The sequence below is a fragment of the Panthera tigris genome, chromosome F3 (assembly GCF_018350195.1).
Source record: "Panthera tigris isolate Pti1 chromosome F3, P.tigris_Pti1_mat1.1, whole genome shotgun sequence".
NCBI lineage: Eukaryota > Metazoa > Chordata > Mammalia > Carnivora > Felidae > Panthera > Panthera tigris.
The window spans coordinates 57,184,807-57,206,085 of NC_056678.1; the positions used below are offsets into that span (position 1 = coordinate 57,184,807).

At 45.0% G+C, this 21,279-nt stretch overlaps 2 long non-coding RNA genes across 4 annotated transcripts; one reads left to right on the forward strand and one right to left on the reverse strand.

Annotated features, from left to right (window-relative positions):
• Positions 1-6,989: 6,989 nt before the first annotated feature.
• Positions 6,990-20,012, forward strand: LOC102949824. 3 transcript variants are annotated; one of them, XR_006213955.1, is made up of 6 exons: positions 6,990-7,117; positions 7,745-7,891; positions 9,731-9,797; positions 15,455-15,648; positions 17,555-17,602; positions 19,507-20,012. It is a non-coding gene; the product is annotated as an uncharacterized LOC102949824 (long non-coding RNA). The 3 variants fall into 3 exon arrangements; XR_006213953.1 differs by lacking the exon at positions 19,507-20,012 and adding an exon at positions 19,083-19,383; XR_006213954.1 differs by lacking the exon at positions 19,507-20,012 and having other exon boundaries at positions 17,555-17,680.
• LOC122235864 lies at positions 11,169-15,534 on the reverse strand. Its single transcript, XR_006213956.1, has 3 exons — positions 15,465-15,534; positions 12,009-12,247; positions 11,169-11,471 (listed from the first exon to the last, which is right to left on the reverse strand). It is a non-coding gene; the product is annotated as an uncharacterized LOC122235864 (long non-coding RNA).
• Positions 20,013-21,279: the final 1,267 nt, after the last annotated feature.

The window sequence follows — 21,279 nt, forward strand, 5'->3', positions numbered from 1 at the left end:
CTAGTCTCTTGGCTCCTGGACTACCCTGCCCCCAGACATTCTCCACACTGCTCTCAGAGCTGCGATTTCTAAAATGCAAATCCAGCAATGTCACTTCCCAACTTTGACCACTTCAAAGGCTCCCATAGTCCTTAGATAAATAAAGTCCAAGCCTTTTGTATTATGATAAACGAGGCATATTCTGACCAGGTCCATGCTAAAGTACATGTTCCCTGGGGGCAGAGGTTTTTATCTGTCTTGCTCACTGCTGTATCCCTGGCATAGCACAGAGCCTGGTCCATCAAAGGGATTGTATAAGTTGTCGTTAAGCCAATGGTCTTGGCTTATCTCCAGCCTCACTCAAACTGTTCTCCCTCTCCCTCTCTACCTGGGGCTGTGTGAGCCCCAGTCACAGTCAGTCCTCTTTAAGATACACTTCCTGCTCCCTTGGGCTGGAATGTACTTCCTCTGGCAGCACCCAGGACTGACATCTCAAGTTCCAAGTCTCAGCTCGAAGTCACTTCCTTTCAGAGGGAGGAAGTGACTTATTCCTTATCCATCTTATCTAAAGTAGCCCCCACCCCCCACCTCATCCCTCACGTACAATGTCTTCCTTTTATATCCTTCTTAGCACATTTCACAATGTATTATTACCTATTTGTTTATTTTCAAGTACTGTTTATCTTCCCCCTCTAGGAGGTAAGACCTTGAGGACAGTATGTCTTGTTTTTGCCTGACATGTAAGAGGCACTCAGCAGATAAATGAATGGATGCCGATTTGGCCCCCATATCTCTCTTCCTAGCTAATGTGGGCTGCACATCCTTTTCTACGAAGTGATCCATGTGAAACCTCAGATTTTAAGATTCTCGGTGGCTTTTCTCACCACTACCAATTACCACGCAATATAGGTGTGAATGAGATTTCTTTATTAAATATCACCTTTAGCTACCTCAAAATTTCTCCTGACACTGACCTTTCCTCATTACCAAGCCCTTCTCCAACACATAAAACAAAGCTTTTGCTATAAACACCACATGCTGTAATGGAATTAAAATGTCACCAACGTTAAAAAAAAAAAAGGCAATATTTTCATGAACTATAAAATTTTCCGACAAAATTTTGAAACGGTTAACCATTGATAAATCCAAAACTCTACTTAGAAGTGTGCTGGGGGTGGTGGGAATGCCTGGATGGCTCAGTCAGTTAAGCATCCAACTCTCTGATTTCAGCATAGGCCATGATCTTCTGGTTCATGCGATCCAGCCCTGCTGACAGCACAGAGCCTGCTTGGGATTCTCTCTCTCCTTCTCTCTCCTCTGCCTTTCTCTCTCTCTCTCTCTCTCTCTCTCTCAAAATAAATAAATAAACATTAAAAAAAATAAGTGTGCTGGGAAGCATTTTTTGTCCACAACTATGGCTTGAGGCAGTCAGGTTCCCCCCTTATTTCCTGAGGACTCACCCCACCCTGCCGTGTTTGCGTTTGACTCTTTTGATCACAAAGAACAGAGAGCTACTCCAGTTGCCTCAGGACATGAAAGCTTATTGTAAGAATGTACCTGGTAATAAAGAAAATGGGAATGTCTGCCAGGAAGCTGGCCTTCAGCGCCATTCAAGAGAAGACGACAACCAGACCCCTTGGGGAAAATGGAAGTGGGGAGACAAACTTAAGGACTGTTCTAGATCCAAAGCAATTCTGTAGATCTCAGCAGAGAGATTTCTAGATTTTCACTCTAAGGCTCTGCCCTCAATTCCACTCACCTCCTCAGTTTCTGTTTCTTTGGGCATTCGTCTGCCTGTCTTCCCACTACAAGTGATTCATCGCCTCTCTTCTCTCTCTTAATAGATTCCTAGATTCAGCTTCCTCACAACCTCAGCTTGCTCCAGACATCTCATGACTATAGCACTAACTCAGAGTCTACTCTTGGCATTTCTTTGCCTTTCGTTCCCAGCCGTGCCTGAAATCTGTCCTGCCTTCCAACCGAACTTACCTAAGAATGACCTGCTGACTGACACGGCTCTTTTGGGCAGAGCATCTCAGTCATTCAGGATGGAGCAGCGGCCTCCAGGTCAGCGCTTCCCTATCTTTGCTCAGCTATGCCTGGGAGGAGGACCAAGACGTGTGGCTCAAAGCACGGCTGGCTAGAACCACCCCAGCAGCAGGAGCTGAGATTGGCACAGCGGCCCTGAGGAGGAGCTGTGAACGCACAAGGACCATGGTTACGTGTCCAATACTTAGCACTTAGCACGGATGTATTTGTTTAATATTTTGACAACTGTATTGTATTATAACTGGCTTTCTCTGTAATCTCATGTGCTTATTCTATGCATCTAAAGCTATTATTCTGAGAAGGCTTCCATAGACTTCACAAGACTGCCAAGAGAGTCCACGTGAGGGGGTTTTGGAGGGGTGGGGGTCCAGAGCCCAGCCGACGGCCAAGAAAGAATTCTTGAAGATGTCTTTGGTGCAAAAAAGGTGATTTTATTAAAGCGTGGGGGACAGGACCCGTGGGCAGAAAGAGCTGAGCTGGGGCTGTGACTGCTTACATACTGTGGAGCTGGGGGAGGGAAAGTCAAGAGGAGGTTTCTTAAAGAGACTTCCATATGCTAAAGAGGATTTACAGATTACTGGAGGCCAAGCTAAAGCAAAGCATTGTCTTTAAAATAGTAGGGAGTTCCTGGAGATTAGGCTATTGATAAGATTGCCTTTTCTTGTAATATTACTAAGATGTTTGTAAACTGCTGGAAACTCTATCAGTTTATCGGTTTGTCTTCCGCCCTTTCCTTTGTTCTTGGGTGGCCAGGACCTCCTGAGGAATATTGCACAAATCCCACCTGGGGGTGGGGGAGGGTTGTGCTAGTTTGTGCTTGGCCCTCAGCTTGCCTTATGGTCCCTCATCACGTGGCAAAGGTTAAGATCCCCTGCCCTAAACCTAGATCACCTTGAGAGCACACTGTCTCCTTCTCTGCTGTGCCCTTAAGGGTCCAATATAATGCCTAGCATGGAATAGGCATTAAAAACATGTGTGGAAATAAGGAATACTTACATTCCCAGTATCCCTAGTGTCAAAAACTGTGCCTGGCCCATGGGAGACACGCGAAGGAAGTTTTTAAATGAATGACTCACCATCTGAAGCTTCAGCTTGCTGGCCCTTGGCCTCCCCACTCCAGTCTCACGCAGCTGCCTCTGCATTCCAGCATACTGAAGCAAGGAATCATTTATCAAGTAGGCTGGTACACTATCAACAATCAACTTTTACCACAATGCAAAATCCTCAGTCGCTCGTAAATTACTTCAGGATAAACACCAGGCCTTGAAGTGAAGTGCAGCCATATTAATGAACAATTCCGGAATCTAATGAGTGGTTTCTAACGTCTGGAGGGCCTCCTCCAGGGAGAATTCTCCAGGACTAAGGATAGGCCTGTTACTCAGCCATCCGTGTTCCAGGCCCCACAGAGTACAGTTTTTCAAGCCAGCTGGTGAGAGTCAGTGAGGCAATCTGAGGACTTGGATGGATTTCTCTGTCTGCAGAGTTAATTGGCTCATATGGAGACTGAACCTGTGACCTTGATTTCCTTAGCCCCAGAGCCTAACCAGCTGAGCTCATCATCTTGACCACCTGAATGGATTCAGAGCCTCACAGAAAGGAGCATAGCCCAGAAGAGATACACAGGAAGCCAGAGTGATACAGAATTAAGCGGAGAGAGAACTCTTGAATGACATCCTTGATATTTCACTTCCTGCTCATAGTAACGGCAAAGGGCTTCAACATTACCACCCCCTTTCTACACCACCCAAACCCTGACCCTTGAGTGCATGGCAGCAAAGAACAATGAAGGTCATGTCCTCAAGTATCTTGCAAGATGGCTGGCAGTGATACCAAGAAGAACTAATCCAGATTTTTTGCTACGATATATTTTGAGTTTTCTTTTGCCAACTTTTTATGAGCGTTGCTTTTGATCCACCCAGAAGAATATAGGAAGACCAGGGTTCACATCCTGCCCTCCCTCCCCAGGAAAGCCCTTCCTGACTCCATGCAGGGACTTCCCAGGGCTGTGATGTGCTCCAGGGGATAGGAGTTTACCAATGGCTTTGGATGCACCAGAAATAGTGCTGGGAATTTTACATCTATTACTTAATTCAACTCAGAGGGAATTATTTTAAACACCTTCCTTCTAACCTGCCTTTAGAATTAGTCCTTAAAAGTTAAAGAGTAGATGAGTTGGATACATTCATAAGTGAGGAGAAGCAAGAAGCTAATAGAATGACACATGTGCTACTTAATTCTTACTAGGGATCGATTTATCAGGCTACCCATTATCATTCTGGCCATGCAGGAAAAAAACTGTCAATGGGTTTTCTGTCAATGATTTTAGGGTTTTCTTTATTGAGATATTTCTGCCAGGAATGTAGTTAACACTATTAGAAGCATAATAAATTTTGAAGTGGACAGGAGGAGACGAGAGGTCTGGGAACCATACCACCAACAGGATGTCACCACGTGGGCTGATGAGAGGGCACACGAGAGGATGCCTGTACATCCCAGAACAGTCTGGGCTTGTGCTGGCTGTCCTTGGATAATTTTTGCAGCCTCCTTTCCACTCTCACATGTGTCCCAGTTTGCATGATCGTGGGCCAAAAGACTCAATAGTCTTAAGATGTCAATTCTCCTGAAATTGATGTATAGAATCCACAAAATTCCAATCAAAAGCTCAGCAGGCTTTTTTGTAGAAACCGTCAGACTGATTGTAAAAGTCTTATAACCACACAAAGGGCCTAGGAGAACCAAAATGGCTTTGAAAAAGAAGAACAAAATTGGAGGACTAACAGTACATTGGTTCAAGCTTCTTATAAACCTACAGCACAGGGTGATATTGATATAAATGTAAACAACAAAACAGCAACAACAAAAACAATGAAAATAATAGAAAGTCCGGAAGACGCATTCACGTGGACAACTGATTTTTTAAAAAGTACAAAAGCAACCTAGTGGAGAAGAAATAGTCTTTTCAACAAATAGTGCTGGAACAGTTGGCTGTTCATATGCCAAAAAAATTGCACTTTAATCCACACCCCACACATCATACACAAAAATGTACTCAAAGTGGATCATAAGCTTAAAGGTCAATCTAAAACTATAGAACTTCTAGAAGAAAAAAGCAAGAGGAAACCCTGACTTTGGATTAGGCCTAAAAGAACAAATCAATAAACCAGATTTCATCAAAATTTAAAACTTCTGCTCTGGGAAAGACACTGCCATAGAATGAAGAGGTAAATCACACGAATGGGGAAAACATTTACAATTGTGTATCCAGTAAGGGCGTTGTTACCTAGCACATATAAAGAACTCTCAAAACAGAAGAAAACAAACCAGTGTCTTTTTAACAGGCAAAAGGTTTTCACAGACACTGGATCTGAGGAGATATAGGATGGCAAATATTCACATAAAAAGACGCTCATCATCATTCATCATGAGTAAAAAAATTAAAACCACAATGAGATACTCCCACACACCTATTTAAAATAATGACCATACCAAAATAAAATGAAATAATAAAATAAAGCCCATAACAAGCATTGAATGGGATGGGGAGGAGCTAAAATCTTTGTCCTATACGCTGCTGGTGGAAATGTAAACTTTAGAATTTAGAACGTAAAAATACTTCAGAAAATGATGTAGCCATTTCTTGAAATGTTAACGTAGATACCTACCTTAGGAGCCTACCATTCTACTCCTATTTATCCAAGAGAAAAGAAAGCACGTATCAATGCAACGAATTATGCATAAATGTTCACAGAGCTTTATTTGCAATATCCAAAAATTCACAAACAACCCAAATGTCCAGCAACAGGTGGACAAATAAGCTGAGACGTATCCATGCTATGGAACACCAGTCGGCAACAGCCAGGAATGAACTATTGATACAAAACACAATGAATCTCAAAATGGTGATGCAGGGGAAAAGTGGTCAAGCCATAAAGAAAATCTACTGCATGATTTCATTTATGTGAATCTCTAGAAAATGCAAACTAATGTATAGTGACGGAGAAATCAGTGGTCGCCGGGGGGGTGGGGTGGGGGGAGGGATGGGGAGGCGACTATTTGGAGGGGACACGCAGAAACTTTGCCAGGGGGGTGACGTACAGGTGCATCGTCTTGATTGCAGTCGGAGTTTCATGGTTTCATGGGCATATTCGTATATCAAAACTTAAAAATTGTACATGCTGAATACGTACAGTTCATGATGTGGCATTTGTGCCATAGTAACACTGCCAAGAAAATGTATGAGTAATTTGGCCAGATCTCCTGTGAGTAAGTGATAGAATTGGGATTTGAACCCAGGTTTCTGGCTTCAGAGTCCACGCTCTTAAGTCTAAGCCACTAAATACATAAAGTGTGGCTACTACTACCACGATCACTATCATTCTCCAGTCCTAAGCCTCTCTTCCATAGATACTGACCCCTAGCCCCAGAGAAACAAAATGACTTGCCAAATTTCCCCTACGGGTGAGCAACAGACCTGAGTCTGTTCCTGCATTTCCTGATTCCCACCCCGGAGACGGGGCCCTTCTTCTCTGTGATGAAACCCCTTGCCACAGTCAATGCGGGACACAGGGTGCTACATGCAGCGAGGAAGCACCCCCTTAAATCCCGGTGCCGCCACCGGCTGAGTAAGTATGGATGGCTCATGTGATGTCTTACTGGGAGTTGAGAACAAAAAAGGCCTGGTTTGGATGACAAATTATAAGGTCACTTCAGCAATATTTGACCCTGGGACACAGGAGATCGTCAAAGAGGAGCAGAGGACATTAAAAGGAGAGGTGAAAAACTGAAGACCATTGTCACCACTTCCGGACTTTGCCCAGCCTGGACTCTGAGAACAGTGTCGCGGGTCGGAGGGCCCATCACCCCGTCAGCCTGTCCAAAGGCGCTTCCGGAACCCCACCAACAGGTGCTGAGAAACACAAAACTCCAGTTACCATGGCTTTTGTGTTGACAGGCAGGGAAGTGTCCACCTTAGAAAGCCTTCGAGAATTTTTCTCCCCAGGACTTCAGGGAGCCCATACTGTAATAACAAGATCCAGGCTTTATGTTTTTAACAACACGGTGACAGGAAAAAGTCTTTCTGGCATCTCAGGTATTCTCCTTCCTGCCCTTGTATTCTGTTCACTTCCTTCATTCCAACCACCAAACAGCTCCTCAGATGGAGACAGTGAGGAGACCTCCCTTATGCCCTTCCCAAATCCGTATGATCAATCTCTCCCCCCCACCGCCCCGCTCATACATGCACACACACACACACACACACACACACAGACATACACACACACACACACAAGGAGAACTATGTAGGCAACTTTCTATTTTAGTTTGGAGCTCCTCCTTAAGAAGATCCTAAAACACAAAATCAAATGTAAACAGTTTATTTGAGAGGAAATCCCAAGAAACACTGTCAGGGGAATGAGGAAGTGAGATGGGGAGGGGAAGACAGCCAGTTATAGGTTTGTTATCAAGTAAGTCATCGCTGCGGACAATTAGAGCTTAACCCCCCTGCCGTCTCTGGGAGCCAGTGCAGAAAATGCACCTCCCGGTCATGCCACCAGCTGAGTAGTGACGGGGCTGAGCCATTTATACACTAAAGCCCAGCAGTCATCGATTGAGTCAATGCTGCCTTTAACAAGCTGAGTCTAGTGAGGGAGACAGAAACGTAAACAGTATAAACTCCTCGATGGCTGCTCTGTGTCTTATTCAGCCTTAATCTCAGCCTGACATAGGGTGGCTTCCTGGCACCCAGAGCCTCTTGTGCTGAAGGCAAAGCAGGAGCCCAAAGCGAGATCCAGCGACCCAAGAGAGACTTCAGGCAAAGATACGCAGATACGCATTGGGAAGCTGGCCGTCATGCACCGAAGTGGTAAGACTAAGGGTGGGACACAAAGAGTCGCTTTCCTAAGGTATTACAGCATCACTTAGCAAGCACTGACTAACATATTTAGTGGAGCATGCCCACCAGATACTCATGGGCTCACCCACATTTCCCAGCCACGTAGCCAAAAGACTGTGAACAGAAGTGACATGCATCATTTCCAGGCAAAAGCATTTATGAGTCAGTGTGCAACCCTTTCGCCCTCCCTTCCCCTAGAAGAGCAAGCCCAAAGCTATACATTCCAGGGTAGCTACAGGATGCGGTCATACTGGATCCTGGTGTTACCACTGGGAAAGGAGCTGATCTAGAAGGCAGCGGGATCCCCAGCCAGCTCTGTGGAAAAGAGAAACAAACCTATATATGTTCAGCCTCTGAGATTTCCAGGGTTATTTGTTACTGCCACATAGCTTAACTGAACCTGTCTAATATGTCAAGATCTTTTGTCCTGATTTCAATTTTATGTATTCGTTCAACAAATAATTACAAAGACATGAACTGACATGTGATTACTTTGTCCCAGGCAATATTTTTGATGCTGGGGAAATAGCAGTGAACAAAAGGACAAAAAAAATGTCTGCCTTTATGGATGATCATAGATACTAGTGAGAAGTCCCTCTTGCCATAAAGGAAAAAAGTTTGTTTCTCTTCACAGTAGTTGTAAGAGGTGCAATAGGAAATAAGCATCTAGAGGGAAAGATGTTCTGGTATTTTGATAGGAGGAAATCTGTCAGTTGATATGCGTGAGGCAAGGCTGTTAGAGAACAAGAAAGGAAAATCTCAAGGCGAACTGCTTTTTGCATACTGTTTCAACATTTGTTAAATACCCATCATGGACCAGGCTTGATGCTGGATGGCAGAGATCAGAAGATAACTGAGAATAACACCGTGCTTCCCAAGCTGAGTCTAGTGAAGGGAGAGAAATATACACCACGTATAAATTCCTCAATGGCTGCTTTGTGTATTATTAAACTTTGAATCTCGGCCTGACATATGGTGATGCCCAATAAACGTTTATGAAATCTACTAATGATGACATACTATTGTTTCACTTGATCTGAAAAAAAAAAACGGCATTAAAAGAACAAATCAACCCACATCTCTGCATATCCTTGCCCTCAGCTTTGCAGAGCAGTCCTAACGAGACCAGGGCTGTGACCTCCTACGTCAGTCCCGGAGTTCATGGCACATGGCTCTGCAGTCAGCTGAAAGCAGTCAGCTGAAAGATTGGGCTCTGGGGATATGAGCATCAAAGGCCTAACAGCTGTTCAGAGCTCAACATGAACTTGAAAGCTGGACACAATAATCCATAAGATGGAATGTTAGCCCCCGGGACTAAAACTCAATCAGCAACGTTCCATTTGAGGCATGTCCCGTCTACATACATCACTGCAAATCCCAGCACTGCGTTGCAAGGACTTGCGAACATTTCAAGAAACTAATACCTCTAGCATTGCCCCAGTTTTAGAGAGAAGTAGAGGCGCTGTGTGCACCCAGAAAAGAAGTCAGACTGGCGCATTTGTTATGTCTCGGGATCCCTTGTTGCCATATTCTCACCTCCAGAGATGTTCTCTGCCATCCACACGCCTCTGTCCTGCTGGGACTCTCTTGGTTTCTGTAATAGGTAAGCAGATCCTGGGGAGAGTCTCTGGCAGATTGTGCTTTGGGGGAACTGCCAAGCTCCAGAGCTACAACATCTTTTATGAATTACCACAATCAAAATAAATCAAAGTTGTAGAAATGTGTAAACATTTACCATTGAGCAACACAACTTACAGCAAAGTTGTTCTTCCCCTGAAAACAGGGCACCCTCAACCTCTTCTTTTCCAGGAAACATGACAGGTTCAGGAAATCTCCGACCTAGGAGTCACCACTCATCCAGGGGTCTGTGAAGAAGGTGAGCACTAACGCCCCCTGATGGACCCCGTCCCATTACCCAGATGGTCTGCGGTGTATCCCCTCTGGCCATCCTTGTACTCACTGGCCCCCGTTTCTTGATGACTGTTTCACTGCTGGCAGATGAGCTCTATTCAAGATACAGAATACCTGTAGGGGCCTGCTCCGGGTCACCAGCCCCTTTTATCCTCAGGTGAATTCCTCTTACTTAGCTAACAGCGCTGTCTAGCCAGTAAAAAGCTCTGTGAAATCGAATCCAATGCACTGTAAAGCTTAAGCCACCTCTTTCCGCTGGATATACAGCCTACCCTGTATCTTACCCCAACAATTGGAAATCATCTTCCCTGACCCACTCATAAAGCATCAGAAACCAGTGACTTCTCACCACTAGTCGTCTATTTTTGGAAATAACTGCAAAGCGAGCATATGGTCAGTCACAGTTCTGACTCTTTAAAACAACGCCTGTTGAGTTTTCATCTTCTCCCCTCCCCCCCCCACCCCCCCCCACCCCCCCGCACCCAATGACCCGATTCTCTTTCTTGGCCACCCACCCCCTCCCGTGACTTTAGCCCTAAGGGTTGTTTTTCCTTCCTTCATTCCCTCCCCACCCCAGATCCTTACCCTGGTACCACAGCAAACCACATCTTACCTATGTGGAATGCAGAAGAAACGTTTGCCTTTGGAGATTAAAAAGTCCTCCCGCCAATTAAGTAAACACTGGCCACACCACAGAGCTGGTGTGTTATTGCAGAGCGCCGGAGAGCACAGAGCCAGAGTTTTGGGCAGAGTTGTGTCGAAAGGAACCTCAGGCTTTGGCCTGGACCCCAGGGAAGAGACGAAAACGCACTATGCACACGTCAGAATGCCAACTACACCTGTATGCGTGCATGGCTACGGGGTCAGAGGACGTGATCAAACCACAGGATCTTCTTAACGAATAGCTTGTGGGATGCCCTCGCCTCCTCCCAGAGGGGATCCAGGCTGAGATCAAACACGGCGTCTTTGGAGGCTCCTGTCCGGCAACAGCAGGCCGACGCTGGGACAATGTTGTCAGTCGGGCATCTTCACAGTCCGGTGCTTTGGGAATTGCTGCACAAAAGGCCGCGAGCCAGACAGTGCCGCAGAGATCAGCCAAGAGCACATCTTTCCCGAATTCTTAGGGTTGTGGCATTCTTTTTTTTTTTTTTTTTTAACGTTTATTTATTTTTGAGACAGAGAGAGACAGAGCATGAACAGGGAGGGGCAGAGAGAGAGGGAGACACAGAATCTGAAACGGGCTCCAGGCTCTGAGCTGTCAGCACAGAGCCCGACGCGGGGCTCGAACTCACGGACCGGGAGATCGTGACCTGAGCCGAAGTCGGCCGCCTAACCGACTGAGCCACCCAGGCGCCCCGGGGTTGTGGCATTCTTAACCACGACTGTACAACAGGACGGTGGGACGGGGGAAGGGTTACATGAGTATTTTCAGTGCACCTGCGTTTCGGTATGGACAACTGGCGACTGTCTAAGATGAAGTGTTAAGTTCAGATATGCATCGTTGAGCTAAGGCAGGCCGTTCGGAGAGGGAATGTGGCACGCCGCTCCCATTCTGTGCTGGATTTGCCTAATGGTAACAAGAAGGTCATTTCAACTCCCCTTCTCCATTTCCCCATCCTTCAATTCTTCAATAGAGCACCTGAGAGGACCAAGAAATAAGAAGGTTCCCCTGTGAAAAGTCCCCCCAGTATACCTATGGAAATTTACTCAATTATTAATATTTTTTAAAAAACACCCCACTACAAGTTTCCATTTTTCCCTGGGTTCTTAATATGGGGTTACTTTTGCCCACGGCATCCAAAGGTGAGTTAATTTTATTAAGAACATTTTGAGACAGCTAGAATGTCAGAAGTTGACACTCCCCTCCCTCCAGTCCTCCATTCTTGGTCACACTGTTAAATGGCAGCTGGCCCCAAAAGCCAACCGTGCCCTTTTTCAATATCTCAGCCATTCTGTGGATAGCCTTTGTTTCCCATGGCTGCCAAGGAGACAATCTGGCTCTCATTTCCTTTGAAGAAGAGCCCGTTCTGATGAGTCAGGTCTACACTGGGAATAATTAGGTCAAATAAATGAGGCCTTCCAGCTGCCTGTGGCATCACTCAACACCCCCATGTTGCAGATAAAGGAGACAACGCTGGAACAAAAGCAGAGGTTATCTATTGTGAATTATACCTACCTCTTGCCCAAGGGATGTTATCAAAATGTATGCAAGGTAACCATGTCTCCTCTCTTTGCGTCTGGAAAAGGGAACACTGATCCACATTGATCGTGTGCTGGTCCCACTGCCTTCCCAGCCTACGAGAGAAGGCTCCTGTCCCGTGAGGCACTGCCAACCAACTGGAAGTTCTCAAGATGCCTTATGTCACGTTTGCCCTTGTGGTCTCCCCGTCACCTTATCCTGGGCTGCCACGACCACTGGCAGGAGAAAGAGGAAATTCAGTGCGGTTGGAGTCATGCGCCAGCTCTTGTCAGTTAGTGTCAGTTCATCATTCAGGCAAGACTCTCGGGTAGTTTACCAGTTTGCTCAACAACCCGTACACGCAGCGGATTAACCCGGGCTCAGATTAGAAATGCCAACCTGCTACCCGGATTCAGGAGCTCCCCCCTCTCCCCCAGATCTGGGTGGCAGTAAGTAGGGAACGGAGAGAAAAAACCATTAGAAAATAAGCTAGCCTTTCATCCAAGAGTCTCATTACTTAGGGGGGTGAGGGGAGGAATCTTTGTTTCTCTTTCTCTCTCATCTCTCTCTTTTTCTTTAACTTTATTCAACTATTGAGCAATTATTATAATGGAAGGGCTCGCAAAGGTTGCACCATGAAATCCCACCAACCTGGGATTTCATACCCAATGTTGATGTAGGTCACGGTCCTCCTGCAAGGGCTGATGATACATCCCACCCTACATCGGGCTGACCAGATCACGTGCTCTTTCCAAGCAGCCTGGTCTCGCAACGATCCCACCCCTATTTAAATCGAAAGCACCATCGGAAGCAAGTAGATTAGCTGGAGATGTGCTTGGCGTGTCTCCCCACGGGTTCCATTATTTTGGGTTACACCAGCTCTACAAAAAATGAGAAACTTTCTATCTCTTAAAAAGTAAAACGAGGAATTCAGCTTACATCGAAGTAGCAGGAACAAAAGTACTGCCTCCCAGCCCGTCCTTCCCAGCTGCCTATGGGACTTGAGGCATCTCATGCTCACCAGATGCTACACCGTGCCTGAGGAGAAGCCCAGGGAGGACAGAACAGCTGTGAGCCTCAAAAATGAGCCCGTTTTCAACTCCGCTGGGGCAATAGACTGTCAAAGAGTGGCTCATAAAATAGCTTTTTCATTCAGTCCCTCAATAACTAATTACAGAGTGACTGCTGGGTACAAGGCATTTTTCTGTCCCTGCTCCCCCGCCCCAGGGGTGAACACCAGCCCTGCAGTCCCTCCAATGTACAGCAGACGCTAAATCCAGGAGGCGGCTCAGGCACCAGAGTAATTCGCAGTTATGGGAGGTGAGGAAGGCTGGCCCCAGGAGGCTCCGTTGAAAGCGGCAAAGTTGCTCACAATCCATAATCCAGCTCCTACACAGTCCTCCCCCATCCACCCCCACCCCCACTCCCACCATCCTCATTTCCTCTGACATGAAATCTCCAGGTCTAGCCTGAGAGCCCTAACCCCACACTGCCTGCGGATTCACCCAAGAGAGAGAACATCACAACCCTAACTGAGGAGGAATTGCTTTTTTTTTTTTTAATCTCCTTGCAGCCTTTAAACAATCTCATTCACTTGCCTTGCCCTAATCTAACTTCCTCTCCCGGGATATGCCTGCAAGACTCATTACTAAGAAATGCTGGCCTCGGCCACATCATAGGCTTAAGACTCCAGCCCCTCTGCTGCCATGAGCAAACCTCAGCTGTTCCAAAGCGAAGCCGTATTTCACCTCTCCCAAGAGGCCAGATGGAAGCCACACTACAGATTCCAGAAGGATGGGCAGATGCGGGGTAAGAAGGGAGACTCCCTCACTGGGCCAAGGGAGCAGCCTCGGGTCCTCTGTCCTCCAAGAGTACACGGCTAGCTTTGTTCCCCTGTCCCAAACAGGGTGCAGCATGGTTCATGCACGCACCAAGTTCGGTGTACCCTTCAGGTCAAGGGCGGGAGTGATGTGTGCTCCTATGTGCAGCCACTGTAGACTGGGGCTGGGCTCAGTGAGGTGAGTAGAGGGAGGCGAGGTCCAGCAAGGCCCATTAATTCATATGAGCGTTGTCTTAGCTGGCTGGACTGGAAATGAATTCATAGCCGGGCAGCCTCGGGGCCCTGCTGCTACAATCTGGGGTGGGGACCACAAAGAGTTTTCACTGCTGGTCATACAAATGGAACAAAACTTTCAAATGCAATTTCCTCCTGTTTTTTCCCCCACCCTGTGTCATCTTTAATCTGTGTTGGGGAGGATGTGAAGATCTTGGGTGGATCAACAGCACAGAGGAGAAGGAAAATCCTGTGATGTGAAATATTCTCCAGCAAGAAAAGCAATCGGAGAAGTGACCATGAAGCCACTTCAGCTGTTTGTGTGCTCGCTCTCTCTCTCTCTCTCTCTCTCAGAATCCCTCCAGTAAATAGTTAAAGAAAAAAAAAAAAAGATGATGGCTTTGGATCGCATGTTTTTACTGGAATTGGAAGGGGTTTTATCAAGAGAAGTCCAGAACACTCCCTTCTCACCTGAAGGAGGACAACACCATCCCCCCCCCTTCGCCCCCATTACAGCACCAGCTTGGGGAAGAGAGGGGTCCTGCTCATGAGCTCTTAGCAATTCCCCTATTTGCAGACTGAAGCTCCTTTGCTCAAAAACTGATGAATACGTTTTCTTTTGTGGCATGAGAATAGGTGACCTTTTCCCCCTGAATTCCCATCCTGGGGGCCAGGGAAGAGAGCCCAGGATCCCTTCTCTTGGCCCTTGCACCGTGGGAAAGAGTATCCAGAGTTGAAAAGCCTGAGAAATGCCCTGGAACAGCTTTGAAAGTCACTCAGCGTGAGCGCTTGCCCTCTGAAAAATCATCCCCGTTGTATCGCGACAGGCACGCCTCGGGGTCTGTGACCCGGTCCCAGACACAGAGCTGATTCCCTGTGTCAGCAGATTCACACCACTTGTCTCCCTTCTGAAAACAGTTTCTAAAGAATTATCTGGTGAAGTCAGTTTCCTAGGAGAATCCATCACATCTCCCCAGCAGATATTTCCACCCTTGCAAACCATTAGATAAACTTAAAGAACAAATTAGTCCTCACTGTCGGCCCCCCCAGCCCTCTCCAGGCCACCACTTAAATCATGCTACTTTCTCAGTGGATTTGAAGCAAGCTTTCAGATCGGAGCCCTCCAACCAAGAGCCCAAGGACATAACTCATAAGAACAATCACCCAACAACTGTCTCTTCAACTTCTCCCATCTGGTATCTGCTCCCTTGTGAATGGGGCACCCACCAGCAGGAAGGGTTAGGGCTGGGGTGAGTTAAGTCTTGAAAAGAAAGGGGTGACAGAAAAGGAGCGAGATCAAAATGGTCCCAGGAGGCAAGTGTCGGTCAAGGGCTTTGAAACCCTTCAAATAGCTACTTCTGCTCTGTCTTGATTTTGTCCCACTCTCCAGTGTTACATACCTGCCACCCTAGAAACCATGAGCTCTGCGTGGCCACTGGCAATCAGCTGCTGGTAACTTTGCAAAAGAGTCTGCTCCTCGCCAGAATCAGAACAAAATCTACGTTGATTCACTTGGTATCCGTAAACTGAATTAAGCATCAGAGCGGCACAGTAGGCTGGGAGAAGGACAGATTTCGACGTCAGGTAAGCCCGAGTTCCACGTTTTGCCTCTGACACTGGTGGTGGTCAAGGCAGGCAAGGTGGTCAAGGCAGGTTAGTCACAGAGTCTCTGCTGTCTGCTCTGTAAAACCAAAGTGGTTACACTTACCTTGTATGACTCAAATAAGAATAAAATGGGGGGGCGGGGGGGATGAAGTGACAGTAGCTATTTAACACACTTGATGGAGTGTCCTAATGAATAGCACCTAGTTCCCTGTGTCTTTGATGTACATACAGCCATAACTGGGATCCCATCATTAAACTGGTTCCGACATTTTGACTTTGTCTCGGTTTCCTTTATAAGTTAACAAAAAACGCCAATAGCCAGCCCAGGTACCCATAATCGTTGTAACATTTATGCACCAAGATCATAACAAGGTAAATTATAAAGGCAAGTTATTTCACACAAAAAAGGTAAAGGGAAGGCTGCAAAGAGACGAGAAATAAATTCATAACTTTAGCTGCACATTCTCTCAGAGAAAGAGATCTTACTGTATTTTAATATGTCATTTTAACATATTTTTATACAGTATAGAATATAATATTACAGAGAACATTTATTGAATTGTAGAATTTCAGGGTCATTTAAGTCCAAATTCTTCACTGATACCTGCATACCATGTGAAATACTCTTTACTTTTAATAAGTATTTTTATGTTTATTTATTTTGAGAGAAAGAGAGAGAGAGCAGGAAAGGGGCAGAGAGAGAGAGTCGGAGACAGAGAATCTCCAGCAGGCTCTGCACTGTCAGCACAGAGCCCAAAGCAGGGCTCGAACTCACAAAGCATGAGATCACGACCTGAGCTGAAATCAAGAGTTGAATGTTCAACTGACATGAGCCACCCACGTGCCCCAAAATACTCTTTACATTTAATTTACCCTTTAGAATGTTTTTTTAAAAGGCTATCTGAAGTTTCCCTGAGGTAAACAAGATAGTCACAACCCAAGAATAAGAGGTTAAAAGCGATGAGGGCAGGTAACTTGAGAGAATCCTCTCGGTTCATAGGTACTGAGCTATAACTGGATATATGCTCTATAATTTCTCTTCAGAAGAGATGGGTTAGAAAGAACTTACAGATCTAAATGTAGTGGTTGTTCCCTCGTGAGCCATGGCCACTGCCGACTGACCGTGCGGTGAAAGGCGATGCTCAGTTAGTTGGCCCACTCCTGTGTTTCCCAGAGTGTGGTCCATTGCGTCCAAGTCCCCTAGGGAAGATGCGGTGGGGGGGGGGGGGGGTGGATATTGAAAATGGGACTCCAGCCCTGAACTCCTGAACAGAATCTTTGAAGATGGTTCTGAAATTAGCGTTTTGCACCAAAATTTGCATTTTTAATAAATTCTGTGAAACCCTATCTGTCATGTGAAAAAAAGGGATGAGACAAAACATCATAGTCACTATTGGAAAGAGGCAAAAGCAGCTTACGTATTAATGGAGAGAAAGAGGAAAAACAGAAAGCCAGTCATCTTCTTAATGTGTGGATGTGTCATAATGTGTCATTTAAAAAGCACCCCTGTAACTCATTCCCATTTCAACTGCCTCTGGGAGAATCCAACTAGAAATATTGCCCTACGCTTTTGAAATGACTCTCAAAGTTTAGTCACATTTAAAATAAAAGGGTAGACACAGAAAATATTCATTTGCCTCAATGTATTACTCAAACACTCAATATTGCATTTTTCTAAAGAGTCCAAACACGAAGTTCTTTAGAGAAAGAAAAGACTACTGGGGGAAAATATTGTTTTGTTGGGTCTGAATGCATCTTTCTAGAAAACCAATTATGCTGCATTCAGGCACAGGAGGATAAATTCTTCAGAAAGATTCTTAGGAGATAATAGTAGTGAATTGTTGAACGTAAAATCACAAGCAGAATTTTTTTTTTTAATTTCCAGGAAGAAGAATCAGCACCCTCTTCCAGTTCATGGAGAGATGTGGAAAGCGTGAGTAATATTTGCCAAAGGATAAGTGCCTCCTATTCATTCTATTCTAACGTAATCTCCTGAGAACCAAACTGTAAAACTCTGTCACAAGTGAAAATAAAAAGAGTAAAAACATGATAGAAATCCAAATCCACACCACCCATGAAATGAAGGTTGCAATTTCACCTTGGTCATTAGACCACATAACCTTATACTTACCAACAGTCCTTTTCACTTTCCTCGTTCCTATGCCTCTGTCACACCCTTAACCACATGCCATCTGCCTAAAAGCAGACTGAGGAGATTGTCATGCTAAGATAATGAGATAAAAGTCAAGATATACAAAGTACTACAGAATCCTTAGAAATTAGAGGTAACATCCACCTGGGGTGATAAAGAAAGTTCATAAAAATGATATTTTCAGAGATAAGAAGAGTGAAGTTCAACAAACAGAGATGAGATGACTGAGAAAGGATATTATAGAAAGAGAGAATATGAGTAAAAACGTGAAGGTCAAAAATGAGGGACACAAGTAAGAAAGGCTATGGCTTTCTTCTGCTTTCCCTCCACGTATTTCATCAACCTTTAATCGTCTCTATTAGACTCTTTCAATATCTCTCCAACCTGCTTAACATTCAATTCTCTGTATCATTATTCTGATTTATACCCTCAGTACCTTTCTCCACCTAGACTATTGTGACAATATTCTACCCATTTCCTCATTTGTGGATAAATCTACTCACTGCTCAGTTTCACATAGATTAAAAGCAGGATTGGATCGCCCAATGCCTACTGAATAAAGCCCCAAACCCCTACTCTAGTATTTAAATGTTCAACTCTGTCATTCTAGTTTTTGGTCTCAAAGTTTCCCTTCACACAGGTACACAGAGGTCAGATAATAAGTGAAGAAGATAACAAGAGGACTGACTCTCAATTAAATAGCTATGGATGACCTTTGAGAGCCCAGTCTCAACAGAGTGGTGGAAATAAGCCACAATGGATTTGGAAAAAAAAAAATGAGGCATAACAGTGAGCTAAAGAGGTGTAAGTAGCTAGCTAGTATAGATAATTTGGGGCGGGGGGGAATTTGACAATAAAAATAATATGAATAATAGGATGTTATGCTGGGAGAGTTCAGAGTGCCAAGGAATGGCTTCTTGGTGCTGATGGTAGTAATAAATGGTGATGGGAATAGTAGATAGTGGTGGTGGTGTCCCTGTTTGTGCTGGGTAGGAACTGGAGAGAGGAGACTGAGTCCCCAGGTTTCCCTCTCCAAAATCACAGCAAAAATAAGAGGTGTTCACCCACAACCACAGAAAAGTGGGGAACAAGTCAAAAGCCCTTACCAAGCCAACAATCTACAGAAAAATCTTAAAAACATTTATCAGAACCATGACTCTGAGTAGCAAATTTATTTCAGCATATTTGGGGAGAGGAAGAGGCAATGTCAATTAAATATAAACTTATTTATGTATTTGCTTATTCCCCAAACTTGTTCCAGAAAGAATCTAAGGCAGCCACAAAGTGCTAGGTGCTGGATAAAAGCCACCACAGCCTGGAATATGAGCTAAACTCCCTTGGCCACCAGGGCTATAAGACCCAAGCAAATAGATCGTAAACAAAGAGCTCAAAGCACCAAGCTCTTAAACAGAAGGAATAAAACTGAAGGACCATGATGAGAAGGGGCAGGTCCCCCAGGTGTACCTGAGTGCTGAACTGCTTCCCACCACATCAAAAGCAATGGCACAGCCCCTAATTCCAATTGCTGAAACATTTTAACAGCTGGGAATTAAAATAAGCTGTCAGCCAGCTCAAAAAGATTTTTTAATTCAAAATAAATCAGGCTAACAACCTGCAGATGTTTGGAAAGAAAATGTTTGGGTGACTCATTTTCAAAACCCAGTTCCCTAACTTTGCCATTTCAGGGCTTCTCAATGACTGCTACCTGCCCTTGGTGTCTAATCATGAGGCAAACTTATGCTGGCGTTCTCAGACTCAACACTGGTCTAACATGTTGATGATCATGGATTCCAACTGGTAAACTCAGCTGAAATCAGGACCCAAGAGCAGAGTCGGTCAGATTACTGAACGTGTTACCAAGTCTCTGGATCTCCAGGGATCCTTCAGCCTCTAATGATAGACAGAAATACTCAAAAGTTCTGCCCCAAAGTCTTTGTACTCAGGTTTGCATTAACCTTTGTGCCACATTTCTTAGAAGAAATTGGGGATAATATCAGTATGGGTTGAACAACAGAATAGAAACAGGGAGAGAAAAAAAGGGAAGAAGAGACTGTGGGAGCAATGAACAATATTGCGGACTCAAGATAAATGACCCAAGACAAATCAGCTCCTCAGAGCCCGGTCTGAGGACAACATGGGAGGTGCACACATCAGCGAGCTGCCCTTGGAGGAAGAAGAGAGTTTCAGCTTCTCCACCTGAGGACCATCTAGGTCAATTCCTTGGCCTCTTTCTGCTGGTAAATATAAAACAAACCATAATAATACAGTGATAAATCTGGTTCTAAAATCTGGGAGCTGTTGGTCTTCAAAGTGATGAGGTGGGAGGTATTAGATTGCTGCCAGGGAGCTGGGGGACCCTTCACCCGTTCATACCCAGCAGGTGAACTTGCCCCTCCAGGAAGACCTTCCCTTCTCCTTTACCTTCCCTGTCTTAGTTCAAGTGGCTATAATGTAGTGACACAGACCGGGTGGCTTGTCAACAACAGAAATTTACTTCTTATAGTTCTGGAGGCTGAGAAGTCCAAGATCAGGGTGCCGTCACAGTCAAGTTCTAGTGAAGACCCCCTTCTGGTTGTAGACTACTGACTTCCCATGTGTATTCTTACCTGGGTGAAAGGGTAGGAGAGCCCTTTCGGGTCTCTTTTATAAGGGCATTACTCCCATGCAGGAGGGCTCTGCTCTTATCATAACCTAGTCAGCTACTAAATTTCCCACTTCCTAATTCCGTTACATTAGACATTAGGATCTCAACGTATGAACTCTGAGGACAAATTCAGTCTCTAGCACTCTCCTGGCCTCAAGTCACCAGTGGTGGGAAGTTATCTGTGGCCTCTGTTCTCACCTCTTTTGTACACCCATAGGCATTTGCATGTTCCCCGCTGCCCCACTGAGGGTCTTGCACACGGCAAGTACAACAATGATCTGCCTCCGATTCTATTTCCACCTCATCCTTGAAAGCAAGAGCTGTGTCTTGTCATCTTTGTACCCCCAGCACCCAACACAGGACCTCACATATAGTAAGCAATCAATAACTGTTTGCTGAATTATTCAATCAAGTCCATTAGGAAGAAAATTATTATTTTTAAAAAGAGTAAACTGAAAAGTCCCAAAAAATGTTCTTTCGATAGGTACATTTTCCCAAAATTCTTGATGACCTGGCCTCAATTAAAATTACTTCCAAGGCCAACAGCTGAAAAAATAATAGAACATCTTCAGCTAGAGGCTGTTTGGTCAAACTAAGAATGAAAAGAAAGATTTCTTAGAAACATGATACATGTATTTCTACCTTTGGAGCTTCTTCATGTCTCACTGCTACAGCAAATATTAGTCTCCCTGAATCCTTTTGAGCCAGAATCCAACACAAATGAAAGGTAAAAGGTCACAGAGACTTAGCTATAAGAGAAGAAAAGGGAAGCAGGAATGATGTGTTTCACATTTCATCCTATTTGCTTTTCTCA